The 22,237-nt window shown below is 34.8% G+C and overlaps 1 long non-coding RNA gene across 2 annotated transcripts in view; it reads left to right on the forward strand.

Annotated features, from left to right (window-relative positions):
- Positions 1-18,773, forward strand: part of LOC141423077 (uncharacterized) — a 36,702-nt gene extending 17,929 nt beyond the window's left edge. For both annotated transcript variants that reach the window (XR_012447733.1, XR_012447732.1), the window contains exon 4: positions 15,239-18,773. This is a non-coding gene — a long non-coding RNA (uncharacterized lncRNA). The remainder of the gene's footprint in view (positions 1-15,238) is intronic.
- Positions 18,774-22,237: the final 3,464 nt, after the last annotated feature.

The raw sequence follows: 22,237 nt of genomic DNA on the forward strand, positions 1-22,237 counted from the left end.
ATGTACCATTCATGGAAATTCTTAATGCTCACAACAATTATGTAGTGTTTGTAAACACATACATTGCATTGAACTATTAATTATTTCCACAAATTCATTCTCCCTATTAATGGTTAAAAGAGTTTTAGTTACATTGGACTACCCATTGATCTTATCATATTCAAAGTTAAAATTGAGATACTTAAGACATGGATTTATTTTACTTTTAAAAACAATGTTAAATATATTTATTAACATTATTTTTTTCTGAAAACTAAAAACCAAGTTTAGTGAAAGAACAGCACTGTTTTAAATTTTTGTAAAAGTTTTTAATGTCTGACTTCATTCAAGGCAAGTGGAGTCTCAAATGGCTGCATTCAACCTATAACAAATATTGTTTTTATTGAAACACATGGAGAAAATTTGGTCCTACATGAATTTGTAGTAAAAAAAAAAAAAAAAAAACCAGGATTGAAGACACTCAGAAAGAATTCCAGAGACCCCACAAATCCTGAAATTGTACGGGAAAACTGTTGCTGTAGGAAATTGTGAAATAACAAAATCTCATGAACCTGTGCTGGACCTGCTACTTTCCTATGAGCTACCATTTGAGGGAAAACAAACTTCCAACTTCTCTGGACCAGTGTGTTTTAGGGACTGTGGGTTAGCAGTTTATTAAATACCCTAAGTAATAGAGACACATAGAAAGGTATAAAATGTGATATATAAATATCACCCTTGGCATATATAAATATATATTTATATATATATATAATGTGATTTATAAAGGGTATTACAATGAACTGAACCTCAAAGTTCACATACTGAAACCCAATATGATAGTATATTAGAGGGCAGGGCTTTTGGGAGGCAATGAGATTATATGGATGGAGTCCTTGTGAATGAATTTAGTGCCTTCGTAAGAAGAGACCAGAGGACTGGCTAAGTCTCTTTCTACCATGTGAGGTTACAAGTCAAAGTTAGCAGGCTGCAACTGGATGAGGGTTCTCACCAGTATTTGACCATACTGGCATTCTGATGTCGGACTTGTAGCATCCAGAAATGTGAGATGTGTCTGTTGTTTATAATATACCCAGACTGTGGTAGTATGTTGTAGCAACGCAAGTTAACAAGATATGTACAAAGTGACTTCAAATGTACATGTATTATTTTATTTATGTTAAAAATATATTTGAAAAATATATGTCTAAGTATTAACCTTTGTTACAAGTGCATAGTACTTGCTTGGTGCATATCGTGTTATTTTCTATATGTCTGATTTTTTTTTAACAAAATGAATGTTTTCATTGGAGCATAGCATAAAACATCTGAATCTACATTTATTGCATCTGTAATTATGCTCTTAAAGGTCCCAAATTTTTAACAAACATGAGATATCAAGCTTTTAAAAATATGTAATTCTAAAATTCTATAATGGATTTTAAAGGAAATTAATTAAGAAAATGAAAGTGAAGTATGCATGGCATGGTTAAATGCACAAAAAGTCTTTTACACACAATTACTGTGTGAAAAAGTACACAATTACCTTAAGCCTTTTAAAGTGAAAATTACAATTTCCTAAGGTTAACATATTAGTATTTACCTCATGGTATCACTGATTTATTTGTATATCAGTTTTTGAACTAAAGAGCTCAAAATAATCATTAATGATAATCATTTTCATATTATATGCATTTACAATTGGAAGTTTCTTTAACATTTAACATCTATTGTTTCCTATACTACTAACAACTTTCCTATTTATTAGGCAGTGCAAGAATTACTAACATACTGTAATATGATGGATAAACTGAGATCTAGAGAAGTTAAATGATATTCCCAAGCCCATATAGCAAGTTATTTTATACATTTAAATGTCAGATGAATTTTGCATTTTAACCTAATTCTCAAGCTCCTTTATTTTGGAATTTCCCAATTCTTTTTTCCTCATTTCCCATTGGCCATACAGGAATGTTAGTAACAAGAGGGAAAACACCTGCATAAGCCTTGCCCTTAAAATAATCAAGCTCCACACTGAGGTTGTTGAAGGTTGGAGGGCGTCACCTTTTCTGAGCCCATTGCTACACCTCAAGCAAAGAACAAATACTGTAAACAAAAAAGACATTGAAGTGGCTGCAGTGTGGGCAGTCTGTCTCTTCCATAGCAAACATGGTATACCTTTAACCATACTATACCTTTATTCCTCTGTGTGCTGGATGGAGCAAGGTGGGGAAAAAGTACATGATGCAGATCTTGCCTTGCAAATGCAGTAATAAAGAGAGAATACTCACAGTTCCCTCAGTTTCTTGAATTTTTTCAATTTTCTCTATTTCCTTTGAATACTCACCAGTTTGTAGCATATATATATATATATATATATATATACACACACACATATATATATATATACCTATGAATATATATGATATTATTTGTGCATCTCTCATGACTGTGTAGCAGGATTGTAAATAAGCAGCATTACATTTATTTAACTCAGTTAAATTTAATTCTCCTGACTGTCGTTTCTTTGAAGGCAGTAATATAAGTTATACTCTTTATGATTCCATCTCTGGATATTAACCAGTGCCTTACATATATGTACTCAACATGTCTTATTATTATTTTATATCACTTCTTTTCATCTTCAAATCTCCCATTTGTCCCCACTAACTCTTTTCTCTAAACAGAAAGCCTTGTTTCTGCATAAAGTGTCAAAATCAACTCAATGTGTATATAGTAGTGATTTTGTGTCACTTGTCTAAATATTTTATTTGTATTATATATATATATATATATATATATATATTCCCTCTATTTAAATTTATCAGAATAATCATCCATAAAAGCCACAACCTTTCCAAGTTGGAAGTAGTGAAGTAACTATATTCAGTGTATCCTCATACTTGGAGCCAGCCAATTATAGAGACAGGAAAACAACCCCGAACTCCCTACCAAGAAATCCTACATATATGTTTGAATCACACTAAACAGAGAGTACAAAAGAAAGAAAAGTGTTAGTGAGCATCAATATATAAACCCTGGAACCCAATCTTCTTCTAGTGATTTGTGTTCAGAGAACTCACTGGGCCAGGCAGAGTTATCTCACACTGGACACAGGACACCAATGGCTGTGGAAAGTCCCCTGAAGTCACTGGAACATACACCGAGTGCGTGTCTGTGGTTATAAATATAAAATGCTTCACTCACTTCAGCCCCCAAGTCTGACCTCATTTGTCAGTGCTACTTTGGCTGGGATTGGAGGTGAAGGAAAGAAGGGCAACTTGACCAGCTGAAGCTTTGACAGATGCAGGAGGGGCACGCATGCCCTAGATGTGGAAGAAGCTCAGATGAAGCCATACTGCCTTCTATTGCCTGGCCTTTTTCTCCAGGAAGTTCCAAGCATTTCTGCTGTTGGTTTATTTGGTTATTTTTCTCTAACATAATTGCTCCTTATAAAACAGGCATGATCAATGTTTAAAATATACATTAGAAAAGAGAAAGAAATTCATAATCTCTAACAAGTAGTACATCTTAGCACTTTGAAAAAAATCTCCTTATGGTCTTTCCTTATGCTTTAAAAGAATTATGTTTTATCTCTAGCTTTTGTTCTGGACCTAAAGCTGCAGCATGGACAAATTCCTATGCTGTATCTAGGATGATCATATAATGTACACAACCCAAGACAATTTGAGAATAAAAAGAAAACTAGCTAATTATAAAATTTAAACTTTTTTTACATTAACCAATATGTTGGTTGTATAGTACTGATATAAAATAAAAATTTGCAAAATAAAGTTATAATATTTTCAAACAGAAATTTTGAAAAATGAAATTTTGAATGAATTTTCTATTTTCAAAATGAAATTTATTCCACAACATGTAAGTAATATATTTGTGTATATTAAAGTAGGGGGAAAGTTTATTTATATTAATTACCTGACCTCGACAACCTATTTCTTGAATATGTTCACTAAGCTTTACTAACTTTCTTACTTATAAATTATTTCTAATAGAATGATACTTTTTTCAGAATGTATTTTATCAGTGATCTTACCATATTAATGTTTTTAGAAAATAGTCTGAAATATTTCTGCAAAGTTATATTCTACAATCAATCAATTTGAAATTGCTGACATTTTCCACTTTCTTCTTTGCAGACATTTTAATTGAGGAAATATTCTCTATAAAACTTGAAGTATTTGATAAGCTCATTGCAAAATTTACTAAATGGAGGATATTCTCTATTCTAATATAGTTATAGAAAATGTATAGCTATTTCAGCTCAAATACTCTCACAAATTTTTTAGCCCTATTTAGAATACCTCTTCAATATTTTTAGAAGTCAAAACTTATCAAAATAGTTGCCTCATTTTTATTTATTTGAAAGCTTCACCACCCTTACATATTACAAAAATAAAAGGATTTCTCTATTTTATTTCATTATAAAACAGGATATAAATTTATTTAATACAATGAAGTTCATTAACTGTCTGTTTCCACAACTTTACATATTCCAAAGCACAATGAAGTAATTTCAAATTTAATTTTTACAGTTTTAACTTTCATCATTTAATTTGTTTTGTTCCTGTTTGTTTATATGAGGATACATTTCAACATCTTGTTTATAAGTTTTATTTGTAATAATTACACTTCTCCGAGTTTTGAAATTTTGTCACTCTATTCATTGAATACTAAGATTAAAAATTTTCAACTGATTTTAAGTGGAATGTAAACAAAATGTGTAGGACTCCTTTACAAAAAAGTTTGCTATTTCAGGACACTTACATTTATTTTAAAACTAGTTCTGAAAAATTCTGAGTCAGGCAAATAAATGTTTGTAATCCCAGAACTTGGGAAGTGTAGGCAGGAAGATTGAGAGTTCAAGGCCAGCTTGGGTGACACAGAGAGACCCTGTCTCCAAAAGTCGAAAAAGGAAAAATTCAAATACGTTTAAGTATCAATGGATGACAAGCAAAGCAAAGAGAAAAAGTTCACACTCCCATGCTGCATTACTGTATATAGTCAGAGTCAGCTTCTTCACACAATTTTCTGTCAAAGGGAATACCTCAACTTACTGAAACATTACTTTTCTACTTAATATATGAGGTCTGCATACTCTTCTGCCATAGTAAAAAAGAGGGTAAGGAACATATTTTAATTACCTCTGGCACTTCTACCTTCCTAGACAATCTCATCATCATTGCTTGGGCACAATCTTGGACGTGGCACTGGGCCAGAATTTTTTAGTGTATTAGGCTCCAGCACTCTGTGGCTTTGAAAGTAAACCATTATCCCATTGTCTTTGGTGTCCCCGTGCTTAGATGGACATTTCCTGAGTAATCTATGTATCACATGTAACTATACAATGCACTCCCGACATAAGAAAGAGAAGCTTGGTGTCCGTTCTAGGTTTCTCTTCATCCCACAACCTTCCTTTCTTAATGACGATTACCTTCCTTAAACAAAATGACATGACCAAGTCATTCAAGCCTTGTTAAAGTAGTAGATGGGGGAATTAAGAAAATCTTTCCCTTGTTGACAATCCTTACTTTAAATCTAATTACCTTCATGTAGACATAAAATTTCTATTTTGGCTGCATGAAACAATATTAAATTTTTCTCTGTATTCCTGTTATTACAATCATAATTCCCTCCTAAAGTTCCCTACTCTGCATCCCCGAATGGATGCTTCAGGCTAGCTTTGGTGAAAGTCAGGTGCAAGGATATGCAAAAGGCACCAATATATTTATATATTTACAAAATTATGATCCTTCCTTACGATACATTATTAAAAAATAATTGCCAGCTCAAAAGCATGTAAGTATAAATATTGCCATTTGATAATATTGACAAGTTGAATTATAAAAGAATTTCCTATACATGAGAGTGTCTTGGTTTTATGTACCCTTGTGAAGATTACCATTTTGAAAATTCTGCTAATTTAGTAATCAAACAATTACCAAGGAATAATATTTGTAATTTCTGTTTTAATACTAACCTCTCTAATTCTACAAGCAAGTTTGAACTAATGAGAAATGCAATTTAGTAAGTCGATCTAAAAGTGTAACCTGACAAAGCATTGAGCACAACCAGGATTGTGAAATTTTTGTTAATGAGATCAACAGCTTTCCAATTTTACTTTTATTTCAAAGCAGGATTTAGTTACCTGGGCAATTTAGTACTGTGGATAATCTTCTAAATTTGTTTAGTTCTTTAAGTTTCTAGATATTTTCATGGCTTTACATATATGATTTTAATTTCCCATAAATACTACAAAATGCTGCTAATTGCATTTTACAGTCAAACTGAGACCCAGAGAGATAAGTACTAGAAGCTCAGTCTAAATTGAAATTCTGATTCTACCACTGACTCATGCTATGATTTTACAGAAGTTCTTAATGTCTTCAAGCTGCTTCCTTATCTGTCAAGCAAAATTAGTGAAGGGTTGTAATAGGAAATAAATACTTATAAAGGATTTTTCATTCAGTGCGTAGAGGGATACAAGCAATTAATGAATGATTTCTCTTATTGAATAACAGTGCCAGCATCTTTCTTTTAGATTTCACTGTATTTTCTTTAATAAGTTTCTTAAATTCATGACTTACTATTTTAAATATCATTAAATATCAAGGATCAGCAGAAACAAAGAAAGAGAAATTAAACCCAAAAGATTTTTACGTTTAAATTTCCTTACAAAATAACAGAAACATAAAAAGCTAGAATTATATTTACCCCTCTAACTACTTATAGAAAGGCACATGTTGGAAGGGTAGAGCACTGGCCTAGGGTTCCACGGGGAGTAAAGTGGTGACCTGCTTTTCTCTTTAGAGTCCTAGTCTCCAAAATCAGATCCCAGGGTTTCCAATACAATGTGTGTTTTGTCCTTCTCAAATCAGCCAAGAACCACAAGTTTTACCAATGATAAATGAGGAGCTGTGCCAAAATTCCAGCCAAGTTTGCACATTTTCTGGGCATCTACTGTGTGCCAGGGCCTGTGCCAAGTGCTCTGGGGGATAGAGTTCAGTAAGTCATGGTCATTGCTCTCTCACTTAGTGGTGAAAGCAGGCACACACACAAGTAACTCGATTCCAAGGCAGCCTGTGATAAGTGTTATCTTAGATCACTGTAGAAGACAGGTCACACCACTGGAATAACATGAAGTCAGGCCTGAGGCTGAGGGCATGCTGTTTTTTAGGAGCCCTCTCAGATTCTTCTCACCCCTTGGCAATGGTCCCAAAACCCTGTAGCTTCTTGTCCTCAGTGTGCTGGGTCATTAGGATGGTTCCACTTGCCTCTCCTAATGTCTACTTTTAAGGCCACTGAAGTTTGAAAGTATATAGTCAGGTGAGGAGAGAAATTTGTTCCACTTTTTAAATAAAGTGATCCTAAAAATGCCTTGCACTGCCCTGTTTAAGGGTTACCTGTCTTCTCTCCTGGAATGTCTTGGGAGGGGTGCCAAATACTAGAACTCCGAGCATTTTATCCATTCAGGAAGTGAACAAAACCAAAAATTTTTTTTTCATTTTTTTCTAGGGTAGTTCTTATCTTCCTCAGCTTTGTTCTATTTGCATGTCTGTCTCCAAACAGGAACTATGCTGGAAGACAAAGTCCCACTGACTCATCTCTTTATCTACCAGATCACCTATCAGGAGCTTTATCAAATACTTAATCAGGTTCAATTGTATTGAATTTAAACTTCTGCTACTCAAGCTGTTCCCCATTTCCTCCAATTTGCTGGCAACATTTACAAAATACCTTTAAACTTAGAATTAAAGGTGAAAGGGAAGAAATAAGACCTTTCTCCACCAAATACCAGATTATATTTTAAAAATGCTAGGGTGAGGAGAGGAATTATTTGGATAAGAAATGGAAAGAAGACTTGACCAGAAGTTCAGAGGTCTGAGCTCTACCTCTTCTGTCTGATTATTAGCAAGTTGTTGGGCTAGGAGCATGGCTAAAGTAATAGAGTGCCTGCCTAACAGGTGCAAAGCCATGAGTTCAAATCCTAGCAACTCCCCTTTTCCCCCAAAAAAAGAATGCATTAGCAAGCTGTTGCCTGGGAGTCCCAGTCTTCTTGGCTGCCAAAACTTAATTTTGAGTGGCCTATCATTTTTATTATGAATGTTCATAATAATGGTATGATTTATAATTTGTAAGGGATTTATGGGTGTACTGTTCTCTAGTATTTCAAGTCTGAAACCATGCTTTCAAAAACACAATTCTGTGACCAGGAAGTATTGACAAGAGGGCAAACTGAAGGTGTGGATCCTACACATGGGGCCATCTCTAAAGCAGAATGTACCTCTAGGGCTTATTCTGGCCTAAGTCAGATTCCTATGGTCAAACTCATAACCAAACCAGCTGCCAGGGCTTTGGATTAGACTAGTCACTGATGTGAGTGGATCCAAGAAAGCCACAAATTTGGGCTTCTGCACATGCCAGGCAGACACATCAACCAGAGTCCAAGAAAGGCTTTAGATAGAAGAGCTTCCCTCTTCTTTCCTCTTTACACAGTTCTTACTACCTATCTCTCATGTATACTCATGGCTTCAATCAACTATAAACTAACAGTGATGATTACCAACTCAGGAAATCTAGCCTGAATTGAAGTTTCGCTCATCTTCTACTTTTTAAACTGACTAATCAACATCTCTGCTGTGTCCTTGAAACTCCATGTGATCCATACTGGTTTCATTATCTCCTACAATAACAGCATGTATTCCGGGCCCCCTAACTTTTCCAGCTCTGCTAACATGCACCCTCATAATCTCACTCAAAGATTTTAATTCACCTCTGATTTCTTTTCTGGAGTTCCACTGCTCGTCAATGTTCAAGTCCAAGAGATTTTCTCCTCACCATGTAGATAAATCTCATCACCACTTTTTGGACAAATACCTTAGCTTTTTATGCTCTGTTCCTGAGCTATTTTATCAGGCACATGCTCCATTCTAATTATGTCACACCTCTTTATTCAGAAACACTGAAAGGATCTCTGTTTATTATCCCATATTCCCTTATTTTAAACACTGGCATCCAAAGTATTCTGCAACTGGGCACAGCCAATAACTCCAGCTCTGTGTACTTCTGTTAAGTGAGCGGTGAAATACAATCCAAACATTCCCCCAACCAGACATCTTTCTAACATTTCTAATTCATTTAGCTTTATTTCTCTATACCCATTATATTAATTACTATTTCCAAGATACAGTTTTTAAATGACTTCTCTTTCATTACATGTTGCTTAACTTCTAATCACCACAGGCTGTTGCCGTTCTCCTTCTAAGGAAGGGCATTAACTGTGTTACGTTTCCTAATTTGGCCAGTTGTTACTCTTCTTCCAGACTCAGTAATATGAAGGTGAGGTTTATATTTTGCCTATCACATGCTCCATGGTGGATGAGAGAGAATTGAGCTAGACCAGAAGCAGAACTCTGTGAGGTGCTCAGTCAGGCTGAAAGAAACTGGGCAGAAAATCAATAGTCAAATAGTTTTGTTAAAACAACTTCTGAGTTCCTGGTTTACTTATTGAAGCACACTTCAGGTATTCTATTTGTCATTCTACCTACTTGTCAGTGAGTACCGCTGGGGAAATCAACACAGCAAATAGTTTAGTAACAGTGTGAATTGAGTGGGGTTGCAGTGGGGAATCTGAAAAAAAGAAGCAAAAAGGAGAAGGAAGAAATCAAGGCCCATCATAATCTTTTGTCTGTGATTCCTTCTGTAATTTTCGCGTGGAGGAAGCCAGATATGATATGGCGAACCTTCACTGACTTTCATAGAAATACTGTTTTCTATCATAATCAGAAAAATTCCAGAACTAAGTGGAGCTGGAAAAAATGCAATTCAAAGCAAGGTAATACCTACCTTCAAAGTACAAATATGAGGCATCCATTCAAACATGTCAGACACTATTTATTCTGATATTTAGTATGTCCTATATTTACTGTTATTGTTTTAGCCATCTCCTTACTGACTTAGACACCTGAATTCAGAAATCCATATTTAAATGGTATTGATCTTAGAACAAAGATTCAGAGATTGCATCTCTGAATCTCAATCCAGGGCCTCCTTTCCCATCCTGCAATCATATCAGACTTAGCTGTTTGTATGTTTACCATCCAGGCAGGACCAGTAAGGACCTGGTTGTCAAAGAACCTCAATTTGCTGGTTCGTCTCATAGCACCTGGAAAGCACTTTACCTTATTAAAGGTTCAGTCCATCTTCCATTGAATTAATGCACTCTTCTGCTACCCCTTAGCTATTCCCTATGTTCTAGTTTTCATTATAGTCACCAAAGGGTGTCTGACTTGACATTGTCAGGTAAAATTCCTCTTGCAAAATAATTAATTTGCTCCATGCATTCCTAATATTCATTCAGCCCCAAAGCACAAGAATCTGGCTCCTCAATCCAAATACCCAGGCTTTTGGACACACCACGAGCACGCTTTGCCCTCAGTGCAGGGACAGTGTGCCCTGGGCCAAAGCCTGGCCCTCTACTCCAGCAGCTGCACCCTAAGCACGAGGACCAGGGACATGACCACCTGGTGCTTTTCTCTCCTTCCACCTGACAGGAAGATGGTTTAAGTTTTCTCTTGCACAATGCACTGGAGGCGGAAGAAGAAGGGAGACAAAAAGAATTGGTCAGGTTGATTTCATCAGCCATAGTAACAGTACCTTAATATTTCTTTGAGAAAAGATGTTTGGCAGCTTAAGCACAGCATGCTCAGACAGATTCCATTTAACAGGACATCTGAGCGGCCTTCAGGCTCCACCTTCCCTCCCTCCACCTCTCCTCTTTCTCTTACCCCCAGGAAAGAATTTTGTTCTAATCGGATGTTAACAGAGGTTTGTGGATTTAATTTCAATAAACGTGCATGTTTCTTCAATATTAAGTTCTCAACAGAGAATATGAAATAAGTATGCAATGCATTATCATCCCCATGTAAAAAAAGTTGTCTGTGGTGTTTTCATTTTCTGTGTACAAAAATAATATGCTGATTATAGAAGTTTTGGAAATTTTATCATTTATATACATGCATCTCTCTTTAGATATGTTATACAAATGTAAACATAATTATATTTAATTATTCATTTGATATAAGCAATTTACACCTTTTACTTAATGATACATTAAAGTCTTTATATTACATTTTTCTTATGGTATAATGATTACTTATAATGAATCACATTATAAGTCTTACAAAATTTATTTAGTTCTACACCTTTGAATATTTAGAGTCTATTTCTTCTTATTACATACAACCCAATGACACATATCTTGTATAAGATCTTCTGTTGCAAGTATTCGTTAGGATTCAATAGAAGAGAATGAGTTCTCTTTCTACTTTGTAAGATATGATATTGAATTTGGATTCTCACACTTAGCCAACAGATCTAAGACTGGACTGTGGGAGGTTTAGGAAACTTATGGAAAGAGAAGGAGGAAAAGTAAAATTCTGAACCTACAATTGCCTGTTCTCTCTACTCATTACAGCCCACAGTTTACATTTGCCAAAATTCCTACTTATTAAACAACGTGCCCCAAGACTCTCTCAGACTTTAATTGAGCCATAGTTTCTTTAATTCTTTCATCTCTTTAATTATAGTCCTAAAGCACTCAGAGACCCGTGTGGATCAGTACATGAGCCATGCCAAGTTCAACTAGTATAGTTCAACAGGTGAAAGTAATTAAAGAAATTGTATTCCTTACTTTTACCCATATAAGGACTATGAAAGCGACCCAAATAACCAATCTATAGGAATGGTTTCAACATTTTAGCAGCTTTCCTTAATCTTACAACTATAATAACATTGTCTTAACCCTTTTATTATGTAGGCAACTTAGTGTACTCAGCAAGAACTTTTCCTTATTTGAAGAATAAAATAGGAAAGGGAATAGAGGATCCTATTTGATGGGCTAATGTGAAGAACTTAAATTTAGTCATTTTTGTGTGTTGCATAATTATTTCTCAAATATTTACTGAGACTGGACAAGCTAGGGATTGTGCTGGTTCCTGTAGGGAATATAACTTGAACATTTCTACTATTGAGAAAGTTGTAAGTTAATTGAGGAAGAAGGCAAATTGTGATCAGTTTGAGAAAAGAATTGCTCTTTCATCATAAGATAACAAGCACTATATTACTGGTTACCAGTTTCTTGTTTCTATTGGTTCATAGGCTGAAGATCCATATCTGCAATGTCAACAACATCAATTTATTTAACAAATATAGACAAGTAAAGTCCTGGGAAAGGTGCAAACACATTTAACACCTAATCTTAACCTCCAGGAATTTATATTCAGTTAGCAGAATGGTAGAAATGAAAGACTTGTATATGAAATGGTGGTGAAATAGTCATTAAAGGAATTATATATAAGCAATTACCAACATATTTTAAAATAGAAAGAGAATGCTTCTGCTAGAGTTGGTCACAAAAGCATTTGAAAGGGAATGGAAGGTAACAGAATTATGAAGGATAATTTTTCTTGCTTATAGTTTAAATGGGGTTGGGCTAATTGATGTGGAATTTGAATTGTAAGGATAATTTGAGTTAATACTACAATAAAATGAAGTTGGACTCAACATGGCTTTCACAAATGTTTGGTAAGTATCTACTATGAAGTAGATATATCAAATTCTGGGTATGACTATAAGATATAGATCTCTATTTATTGTGAGGGGAATATAATCACATTTATAGTCTACATTTGACAAATGTTAATCATGTCTATTATATGAAGCTCAGCAAAAATTGATAAAGTTGTTATTATTATCTCAAGCTCAGATAAAAACCAAACAAAGGAAACAACAAACCAACAAGCACAAAGATTGAGTCTTGTCATTTGCCCTAGATTACATAAGAGCTTTTTTTGTTTACCCTACACTATAGCTATAGTTCCAGAATATATTGTACAAATGAAATAATCTTTAGGTCTTTACTCCTCCATGATCACTTGTTCAGCTTAGCACTTGTACTGGTCATTTTTATAATTTATTTCTTAGATATTTGCCTTTTCTTTATTTTAGCAATTTAATATTCCAACAATACTCTTTGTCTGTATCAGCAAGTAGATAAATAGATCCTGACATCTGGGAATAAATTTTCTGATTTCTATGACATTTACTAGGAGCCAAGGAATTGGTTCAGCTCATTAGTCAGCTATGCATAATTTTCCATGTATTTTCATTAAATCTCATATTGAAACTTTTAATTTTTCTAACATTTTATAACTTTCTGTATATTTTTAATCACCTATGTCTTATTTGTTATAATGTACAATATGAATAATTTTCTTCAAAGAATACATTTAATGACTATAAATATGTATTTTATATTGCTATGGTTAGGATGTACTTTATCCCTTCTAAAATTCATATGGAAATTTGGTCCTCAATCTTGGACTTCTAGCCTTTATAAATTATCAGGTATTCTATTATAACAACAAAAAGTGAACTAAGGTAAATCTTACGTTAAAAAGTAAGTAAGGTCTATTAGCTCCAATGAGTTGAAAATTGCTGTAAGATGTAAGGACTAGCTGCCACGTGAATTTTAGGGAATATTTTTGGAGAAATCATTGTATACCAGCCATTGTGCTGGATACTTTTTGTATGACTTCTGCAAATCTCTAAATTTGAAGGATTAGTGCCTATTTACCAAATGAAAAAACACTCCCAGAATCCCTTACAAGCTCCCCTAAGAACACATACCTGACAAGTAAAAAAAAACAGACTTAGTCAAATGGGTGACTTTTACCCAAGGACTAAGAAAATGGTGTCTATGACATTACTTTCCTGTTTTGTTGAGGTTGGTGAATATGAGCAATCTATTCTTCAGAATGAAATTTTAACAGATTCCATTTGTTGTCCTCTTTGTCTGTCTGCTGACAGAACCATATTTTGAAACTTCTTTATGGAAAAAAAAAAAAGTCCATTGCTATTGTAACACATTTCATTTTTCTTTCTTATGGATTTGGCTTAAGTTTGCAACTAACATCAGCTTTTCTTATGCAAATATGTTGTCTGATCATCTGGGTCACCCCTTCTCCCCAACTTCTACCCCCACAATGTAATTTCAATGAAAACAATCACCTTAACAGAAGGTACTGGAGAGAATTCTTTCTCAAATAATACTGCCAGATGATAAAATTATACCTGCCTTTTGGTAAATGTAAAGGATTCTTCCAAACATTATTCTCAATAACCACACAAGCTGGGTAGGGTGGCTAATATCTGAAATCCCATATATTCCAGAGGCAGAGATAAGAAGATTGCAGTTCAAGACCAGTCAGTCAAAAAGTTGAGGATACTTAAGCTCAACAAACAATCCAAGAGTGGTGGTTTGCTACTGTAAACTCACCTAGGTGGGAATTGTATGGAGGAGGATAGTGGTTTGGGACAGATCCCAGGGAAAAAGCAGGAGGTCCTATCTGAAAAAGTAACTGATAAAAAAAAGAGCTAGGGGCATAGCTCAAGTGGCAGAGCTTACTTGCTAGAAAGCACAAGGCCCTGACTTCTAACCCTAGAACTGTCCCCCAAAAAATCAAAATCAACTCAAATCAAAGTATATCACATTGCTCTTGGACTTTTAAGTAAATTACACAATATCTGCCATTTATTGGGATTAATTTTTCCCAATTTTTAGTTCCCCACCCTTAAGTGAGGGCTATTAGTAACTGCACTGCCTACTCTCACTGACCATTTGAGGAGATCAGAGGAGTTAATAGATGGAAGTGAAAATGCTTAGCACAAAGTATAAAAAACTGAAGTTTGTCAGTCTTTATGATCCATCTCCCTTATAGTTTGCCTCCTATGGAAAGAGTTTCATTTTTCTTTGATACAATCACTTGCTTTTTGAAACAGCATTGGAACTACAATTGAGTTTCAAACTCCTTGTCAGGGTTATCAGCAATGCAGTCTTTGGTGAGCCCCCACACCTCTCCCATATCATTCAGGGTAGCTAATCAGGGACACAGGGGATATTGTGGTAAAGTAGAAGGACCCAATATCCTCTCACACCTTAATTTAACTAAACAGTTAACCTCACCCTCATATGAGGTAGTATCTTAGAGAAACATTTCTTCCATAATTTGAAAATAGCAATGTGGTAAGAAAGTGTAATATTAATGTCAAAACCCAAGTTCTATACATGCTTTTGCTACAAACTAATTATGTGAAATTAGACTTATGTTTTGGGGTCCTCATTTTTTCCTCATTTAAAATATGACAAGGTTGGACGAGATAACTGCTGTGTTTTATTTAGGAAGCATCAGTTGGAACCCATCATATGCCATGTCATATTCTTGAAGTTGGTGGTGAAGACATGGATGAATCTATGTTGCCTGCTTGAAGGACCACAGCATCTGGTAGAAGAAAGAGGCAGAAGCCAGTAACAACAATCAATGTGATGAACTCTAATGGCTCATCCAGTTATAAATGAAATGAATGTTTCCCTTTTCCCTGTAATATATGGGTATGTAACACACACAAATTAATTACAGAAAAGTTCAAACAAAGACAGATTCCAATTGATAATTCATAATTAAAGAAATGCTATCCCAGAAGATAAGAATGGTAGTATTTTCTCATTGGATTTCATTTAGAGTTACTTTCCATATGGCAAACAGCTAATTGTGAGAGGTTTCAAAAAGCCTTGCTGATATTGAGCAAAGGGTAGTGAAAAAATATGTTCATTTGTTTTATAATTATTGGGCCATTTCTGAAGCCAACTGACTTTTTATACAGAGCTCTGTGACTGTCCTTGACGGTTGTTTTCCTGGTGTTCAGGAGGAAATTTGAGGATTCTCTAAGAACAATAGCTTAGGAGGATATGAAGTACCTAGATCCACACCCAGGGTCTTGAAGTAGAGTCCTGCTTCTGCTATGGAAGGAGTGTAGGGAGTAGGAAGTGTCACATCAATTCAGACCTACAGGGACCTTGGAGATAACTTAGTCCCATCTTCTTACTTTATAGATGAAGCAACCAAGAGCCATTAGAGAAAATATTAAGATTTGCACTATATTATACATACATACTTTTTAGCAAAATACTGAGAACTGGAAGTAACAGTCATACCGAGGTTGCCTGGGTTCAGGGATTTTTACCACAATAACTGTTCCAACGACTTTTGCTTTCTTTGGGTTTTGATAGTTCCATTTTGAATACTCAGCCTATGAATTTACTGGGTAGTTTTTAGCTTTGGTTTTCTGCTCTAAAAGAATACTTTCTCGAGGAAAGCTCTCTCTCAGGACAATGAGACATAGATTAAAAATTAACAATTGTAGTTCTATAAATATATGTTTTGGAAATATCCAAGCTTCTGAACTCCAATGATTATAGCTATTCCCCAGTGCTTCCTTTGAGCTTTTACTTTGCTCACACTGGTATTCTATTTTTATTATTATTTTGAACTGCTAGGGATTGGACAAAGGAACCTGCACATGTTAGGCAAGCACTCTGTCACTGAGCTGTGCCCCATCATCATTGATATCTTGGCGTTCTTTAGTAGAGAACCTACATACAAACTAATCAGGTATTTCCAGTATGCCTTCATTCACTCAATTCACTCATGGACAATTTCAAGGTATAAAAGTTGCACCAACTGTTGGGAAACAGTTACCCATAGGGCCCTGTGGTGCTTCTGTATTTCCTCTATTGTAGATGTTCAAGGAAGTTCACATGTCAAACTGCTTTGTTATGCAGTGATAGTGTCTCTCTGCTAGAAAAGGGCAGGCAGCTCAAAGGCCATTACAAAGCAGCAAAGTTCTCTAAGCTCAGGTTTCATCTCCTTAATGTACCCACTGTGTGTGTCAGTGTCATTTGGCCCCTTCATTGCTGGCTTAAAGGAGTTAGGCCTCAGGGAAACAGTATAAAAATGCTGATTCTCTGGATGTTTCTCTTGCTGTTGCTAAGAAACTATCATCTCTGACTCAACAGCCCTGTGTCTTCTACTACCACACATAAATTGTGGCAGTTTAATTTGTTAGCTCTTAATAAAATTCTATGCCCCTCTCAGTAACTTATTTACCAAGAGCCCTTTCATCACCAAGAATTAATTTAATCTCATTCCTATTTGATGAAGAGTGGTTTGCAAATATCATGTGATACCAAATTGGCAAAGCAATGTGAGTTGGGGCATGAGATATGGCTTCCAGATCTTTTTAAATTGAAGAGGAAAAATGAGCATCTTTTTCCTCTGGTGGAATGCAATCATGAAACCCTAACATGGTAGTTGGAAGGAAACATTTTAGCCATCTTGCTAAAACCATCTTGAGAAAGACAAAAGCCACATCTGGAGAAACCAGAGACAAAAGAGCCACAAAGGGGAGGAACTAACCTTGATGTAAGGAGCTGAAGTAAGGGAAGTGGTACTGTGCAGGAGACTATATTTCCATATTGTTTAAGGAAATTTGGGGGGAATTTTTCTGTTTATATTATTCCACATTCTCCCTGCTAATGTAGGAACCACTGAACATTGTCTATTGTTCACTGACTCACCGTACATTCCCTCTTTAACCCACTACAATAAGACTTACACTCTACCCACTACCCTGACATAGGTCACCAATTAATTCTTTTGCTATAATTTTGTTATGCTATCACACAGAAGAAATCATTAAAAATATAGGTATTAAATTATACCTTTAAATAAAGCAAAACCCAAATCACCAACTGCATTGTTATAAGGGTCCAAAAGGACCTTGTGTGGCTATCACCATGACAAACCCTCAATATCTCCTAGACATGACCCATATTCGGTATTTTGTCACAGATATTGTCATGTTTCTTCATAACCTCTCCCCAAGAATTCATTCCTTAATCAATATAAGATAGCTTTGCCAATTTTTGAATTTTCTATAAATGGAAGGATACCATATGTATTGTTTTTTAATTATCTTCTTTGTCATTCATCAGTATCGTGTGAAACTTCCATGTTTTTTCATTTGCATTGTTGCATAGTATTCCATTGTATTATTATGCCACCATTTATTTATCCATGCCAAGGTGGGTGGCCATTTGGGTTGTTCTTATTTCAGAGAAACAATAAAAATTCTGACACCCACATTCTTGCAAAGACAACTTACTTTCTATCTCTAAGATGTTTTCTAGATTATACACCTAGAATTAGAATTTCTGTGTCATAAGATGTGCATATTTTCAACTGCCAAACATTCTTTTCAAAATGCCATACTAATTCATACACCCACTAAACGTATGTGAGAACATCAATTGTACCACATTCACTGCAACACTTGGTATTATCAGATTTTAAAATCTTTACTAAAGAGTTGAGAAGGTAATCTATTATACTTTTAATTTGCATTTTTCTGATTATTAGTTAAGCTGGTGATCTTTTTATATGTTAATGGATCATTTGGCTATGTTCTATTGTGATTTGCAAGTTCAAATAATTTACCCATTTATTTATTATGTTGTGTACCTTTTTAGAGTTTATTTGCAGGAGCTCATTATATATTCTGGGTATTGCTTCCTGACACAGTGGTACAAATAACTTCTGTCATCTGGGGATTCCTTTTATTTTCTTTATGGTGATTCAGATTATATTAGTTCAAACTTTTATTGCATTTCTTTCTGGTTATGATAACTAGTTTTCAAATGAGCTTAAGAAATCCTTTCTTAAACTGAAGTCATGGAGATATTCTACATTATCTTACAAAAGGTTTAAAAATTTTACCTCTACATGTAAGATTTTAATCTACTTAAATTCATTGTGTTTATGTTGTATGATAAATGTCAACTGATTGCCTTAGCACCATTGATTCCTTCCTTATCTGCAGTGCCATCTCTGTAATAAATCAAGTGTCTATTTATGTGGAAGTCTGTTTGTAAGTTCCTCATGCTATTCATTGGAAACATGATGACATCACTGCTCTATAAAATAAGAAAGCAAAGCTATATTTACTGTTTAGGAAGGGAATGGGAAATATGCTTATTATGACGTCTCAGGAAAACAAGTAGCTGACCTTATTTAAGGTTTTTGGAAATCACAGAATGCAGGGAATTGGGGATCTTTTAGATGTGTAAATGAATTCCCATAATCTAGGAAATTGGGTTGTCCCTGGTGGGTTGGCACTTGTGGGTATGCGTGAGCCCATCACTGACGGGCTGCCTTTCAGAAAAAAATGGTGACATTCATAGGTTGGTTTAGAAAAGTGCTTCCCATTAAGCCAAGCTATTGTTGATTATTTAAGCAGATTTATAACCTGTTCAGATGACAACTTGTTATAATAACTACAGAATAATAGATTCTTCCTAATACTGTGGGAACTTTTTTAAACATCAGTTTCATTAGTCTATTTGTTTAAGTAAGCACTATTATTATACTGTGTTGATTAACTTTATGATGTTTCTTAATATCTGGTACAAGTTCTTCCAATTGATTAATTTTTTTAAGATCATCTTAGGTATTCTTGTCTATTTTACTTCTGAAAAAAATTTAAAAACTACTTTTCAATATACATACAACTTGTGATTTTGGTTTGAATCCTAGTAAAACTCTAGATCAATCTTAAGAATTAAACATCTCTATAATATTGAGTCTTCTAATCTAAGTATATAATATTTGATCATTTGTTGAGCTTTCCTTCATGTCACCCAAGAAGTTTTAGAATTTTCTCCACAGAGAAAATCTTTTGCTAGCTTTATTAGTAGGTATATCATATTTTATAATATCATAAAGGATACTCAGCTCCTAATTGCTTATTCTACTAGGTAAAATTTTGCAATTACTATTTATTTTGTTTTTGTATCTAGCAGTATCTAACTTTTCTTATTCATTTTAGTTATGTATTAGTGGATTTTTTTTCTAGATTTTCCATGTGCATGATAATATGTAATTCATTTTGTTTCTTGCAGTTCATTTTTTTAACTTACATTTCTTTATCTTGCCTTGCTCTATAGACTTCGTCCTCCAGTAAGGTGGTAAATAGAAATTGTGAGAGTCAGAATTCTCTTGGACACAGAGGCTATACTACAGTTCTAAGCTACATTCTGTAATTACAGGTGGATGTGTGACTCAATCCTTGCCAGTGGCCTATGGGACAAAGAGTAGCATTCTGTTTCCAAGCCTTAAATATCTAATAACAACACATGATCCTCACTTCCTCGCTTTCTTTCTATCTGTAAATGGAAGAGACTCTGAGGACCTAGTGTAGGGAAAACGACAAGTTGAAAGAAGCCTAAGTACCTGAATGCCACATTGTTTTCCACCTAATCAAGAACATTCACACTTTTCCAGGGACGGTGGGAATGTGCTTATTACCCCCTGAGGTGAGAGACTCACTTGAGACTAGGAGTTTGAGACCAGCCTGGGCAACATACTAAGATGCTACTGTCTCAAAAATCACAACAAGAAAAAAATACTTGCACTGCATTTTCACATAAGTAACGACTTTAATAAGTCATTTAGCCTTTGGACTTTATCTGGTATATCAACAATAAGATATTAGATAAATACATTTAATTCATTAATTTTCAGTATGTCTTCCTTTTAATATATTACATTTAAAGACTAAAAATTTTTTTATAATTACTGCTTTAGCTACATCTTACAAGTTTTGACATGTAGTATTATATTTTCATTTGCTTAATTTAAAATATTTTCTAATTTCTTCTTAGAGCTATATGAAAATATATTTTTTGTTCCAAAAATGAATATTTAACTATACTAAAGCACCACTCAAGGGTAACCCTGAGAGATAGTTGTAAAGAAAAATCTTTCAAATGTGCAGAGCTAGGAGCTAGTATACCTAGTCTTTGACTTTATGTGAAAGAAAGTGTTCAGAGATAAGATTGTGTGTGTGTGTGTGTGTGTGTGTGTGTGTGTGTGTGTATCTCCCTGGTCAGTTGAGATTGGTTTAGCTGGTTGCTTAGAACCTAGAAAGAAGAAAGACTGGAAAATCAAAACAAGGATGACTGTAGAAGAAGGTTATGGGAGGACATATGGATATCAGTAAGAAGCGTAAAGATTTTGCATTGCATGTCAATGCCCACCAGAGAGCACCTACCATAGCAAAGTCAGTAAACAAGCAAATAGGTAAAACCATTCAGCTAGATATTGTCAGCCAGTATCATTGTCTTCTCTCATTCCTGTCCATTGTCAAAAGGGGTACTTGGGGAGAAATCCATGGATATAAGCTTGAAGGAAATGATGAGTCAAATGGCGTGGGACCCTACTTACCAAGGCTATCTAACTACTGCCGCTGCCTAATGCCAAACTTCCCAGAAAAGAAGACTAAAGCTGAACCCCAAGTATAATTCCATTCTTTAAGCATCACAAGTCATCACTTAGAAGTTGATTCCATTATACTCCTTCCATCATGGAAAAACAGAAATTCAAATATACCTGAATTGGCCTGTGTCCCAAGTATATGTTTCTCTTTCATGCCTAAAGGGATCTCACTGACATCACCAACCATAAGTACATCAGTATACTGGACCACTTGGTATCAGGACAAAAACTAATCCTTGTGTCAAATGAGGTATAGTAATGAGTAAATGACCAATAGTCTCAAGACATATTACATAACCCAAACTCTGCTGCCAGAGAGTAAGAAGCTGGTCTTTTGAAAGCACATGTGATGCACCAGCTTACAGATGACACTTTGAGGCTGTGATGCTATCCTCCAGAAAGTAGTATACAACTAAGTGAGTGAATGTAGCAGAATACAGAAGTTAAGGAAATAGGACAAAAGGTGGTCTAATATCATCATTGCCAGTGACACACCTGGGAAATTTATATTTCATGTCTCTGCCTCATTAGTTTTTGTAAGTCTTAAGATCCTTTTAAATTTTAGACAGGTGTTGTTTGAAAGGACTAGTAGATAAAGAAGATATCTCTCACAGAAGAATGAGAGAAGAAAATTAAAACAATCATAATAGCAATAATAATTCAACATATTTTGAAAACACAGAGAAGAGGCTTCTACATCAAATAGATATGGGATTTTAGATAGGCAAGAATGGAGGTAGTGATTAAAAGTGAACTAGAAAAGTCGGAAATCCTTCCAGGACAAGGTGATAATTGAACTGGATTTTTGCGAAAGTAGTTAACTATGAAAATGTGGAGGAGAATCTTTCAGGCAAAAGGCCTGTGTGAGGACAAGGAGATGGGCAGATTTCAGTAAATGGACTGAGTTTGAGAAGGAAATGAATGTGCCAGAAGGTTAAGCTACAGAGGCCAGACAAGCAGAAGCCTTTAAAACCAATGATGCCTGCAGGCAATAGGAAGTCATCAAAGGG

This window comes from Castor canadensis, chromosome 5 (genome assembly GCF_047511655.1).
Source record: "Castor canadensis chromosome 5, mCasCan1.hap1v2, whole genome shotgun sequence".
Classification (NCBI taxonomy): domain Eukaryota; kingdom Metazoa; phylum Chordata; class Mammalia; order Rodentia; family Castoridae; genus Castor; species Castor canadensis.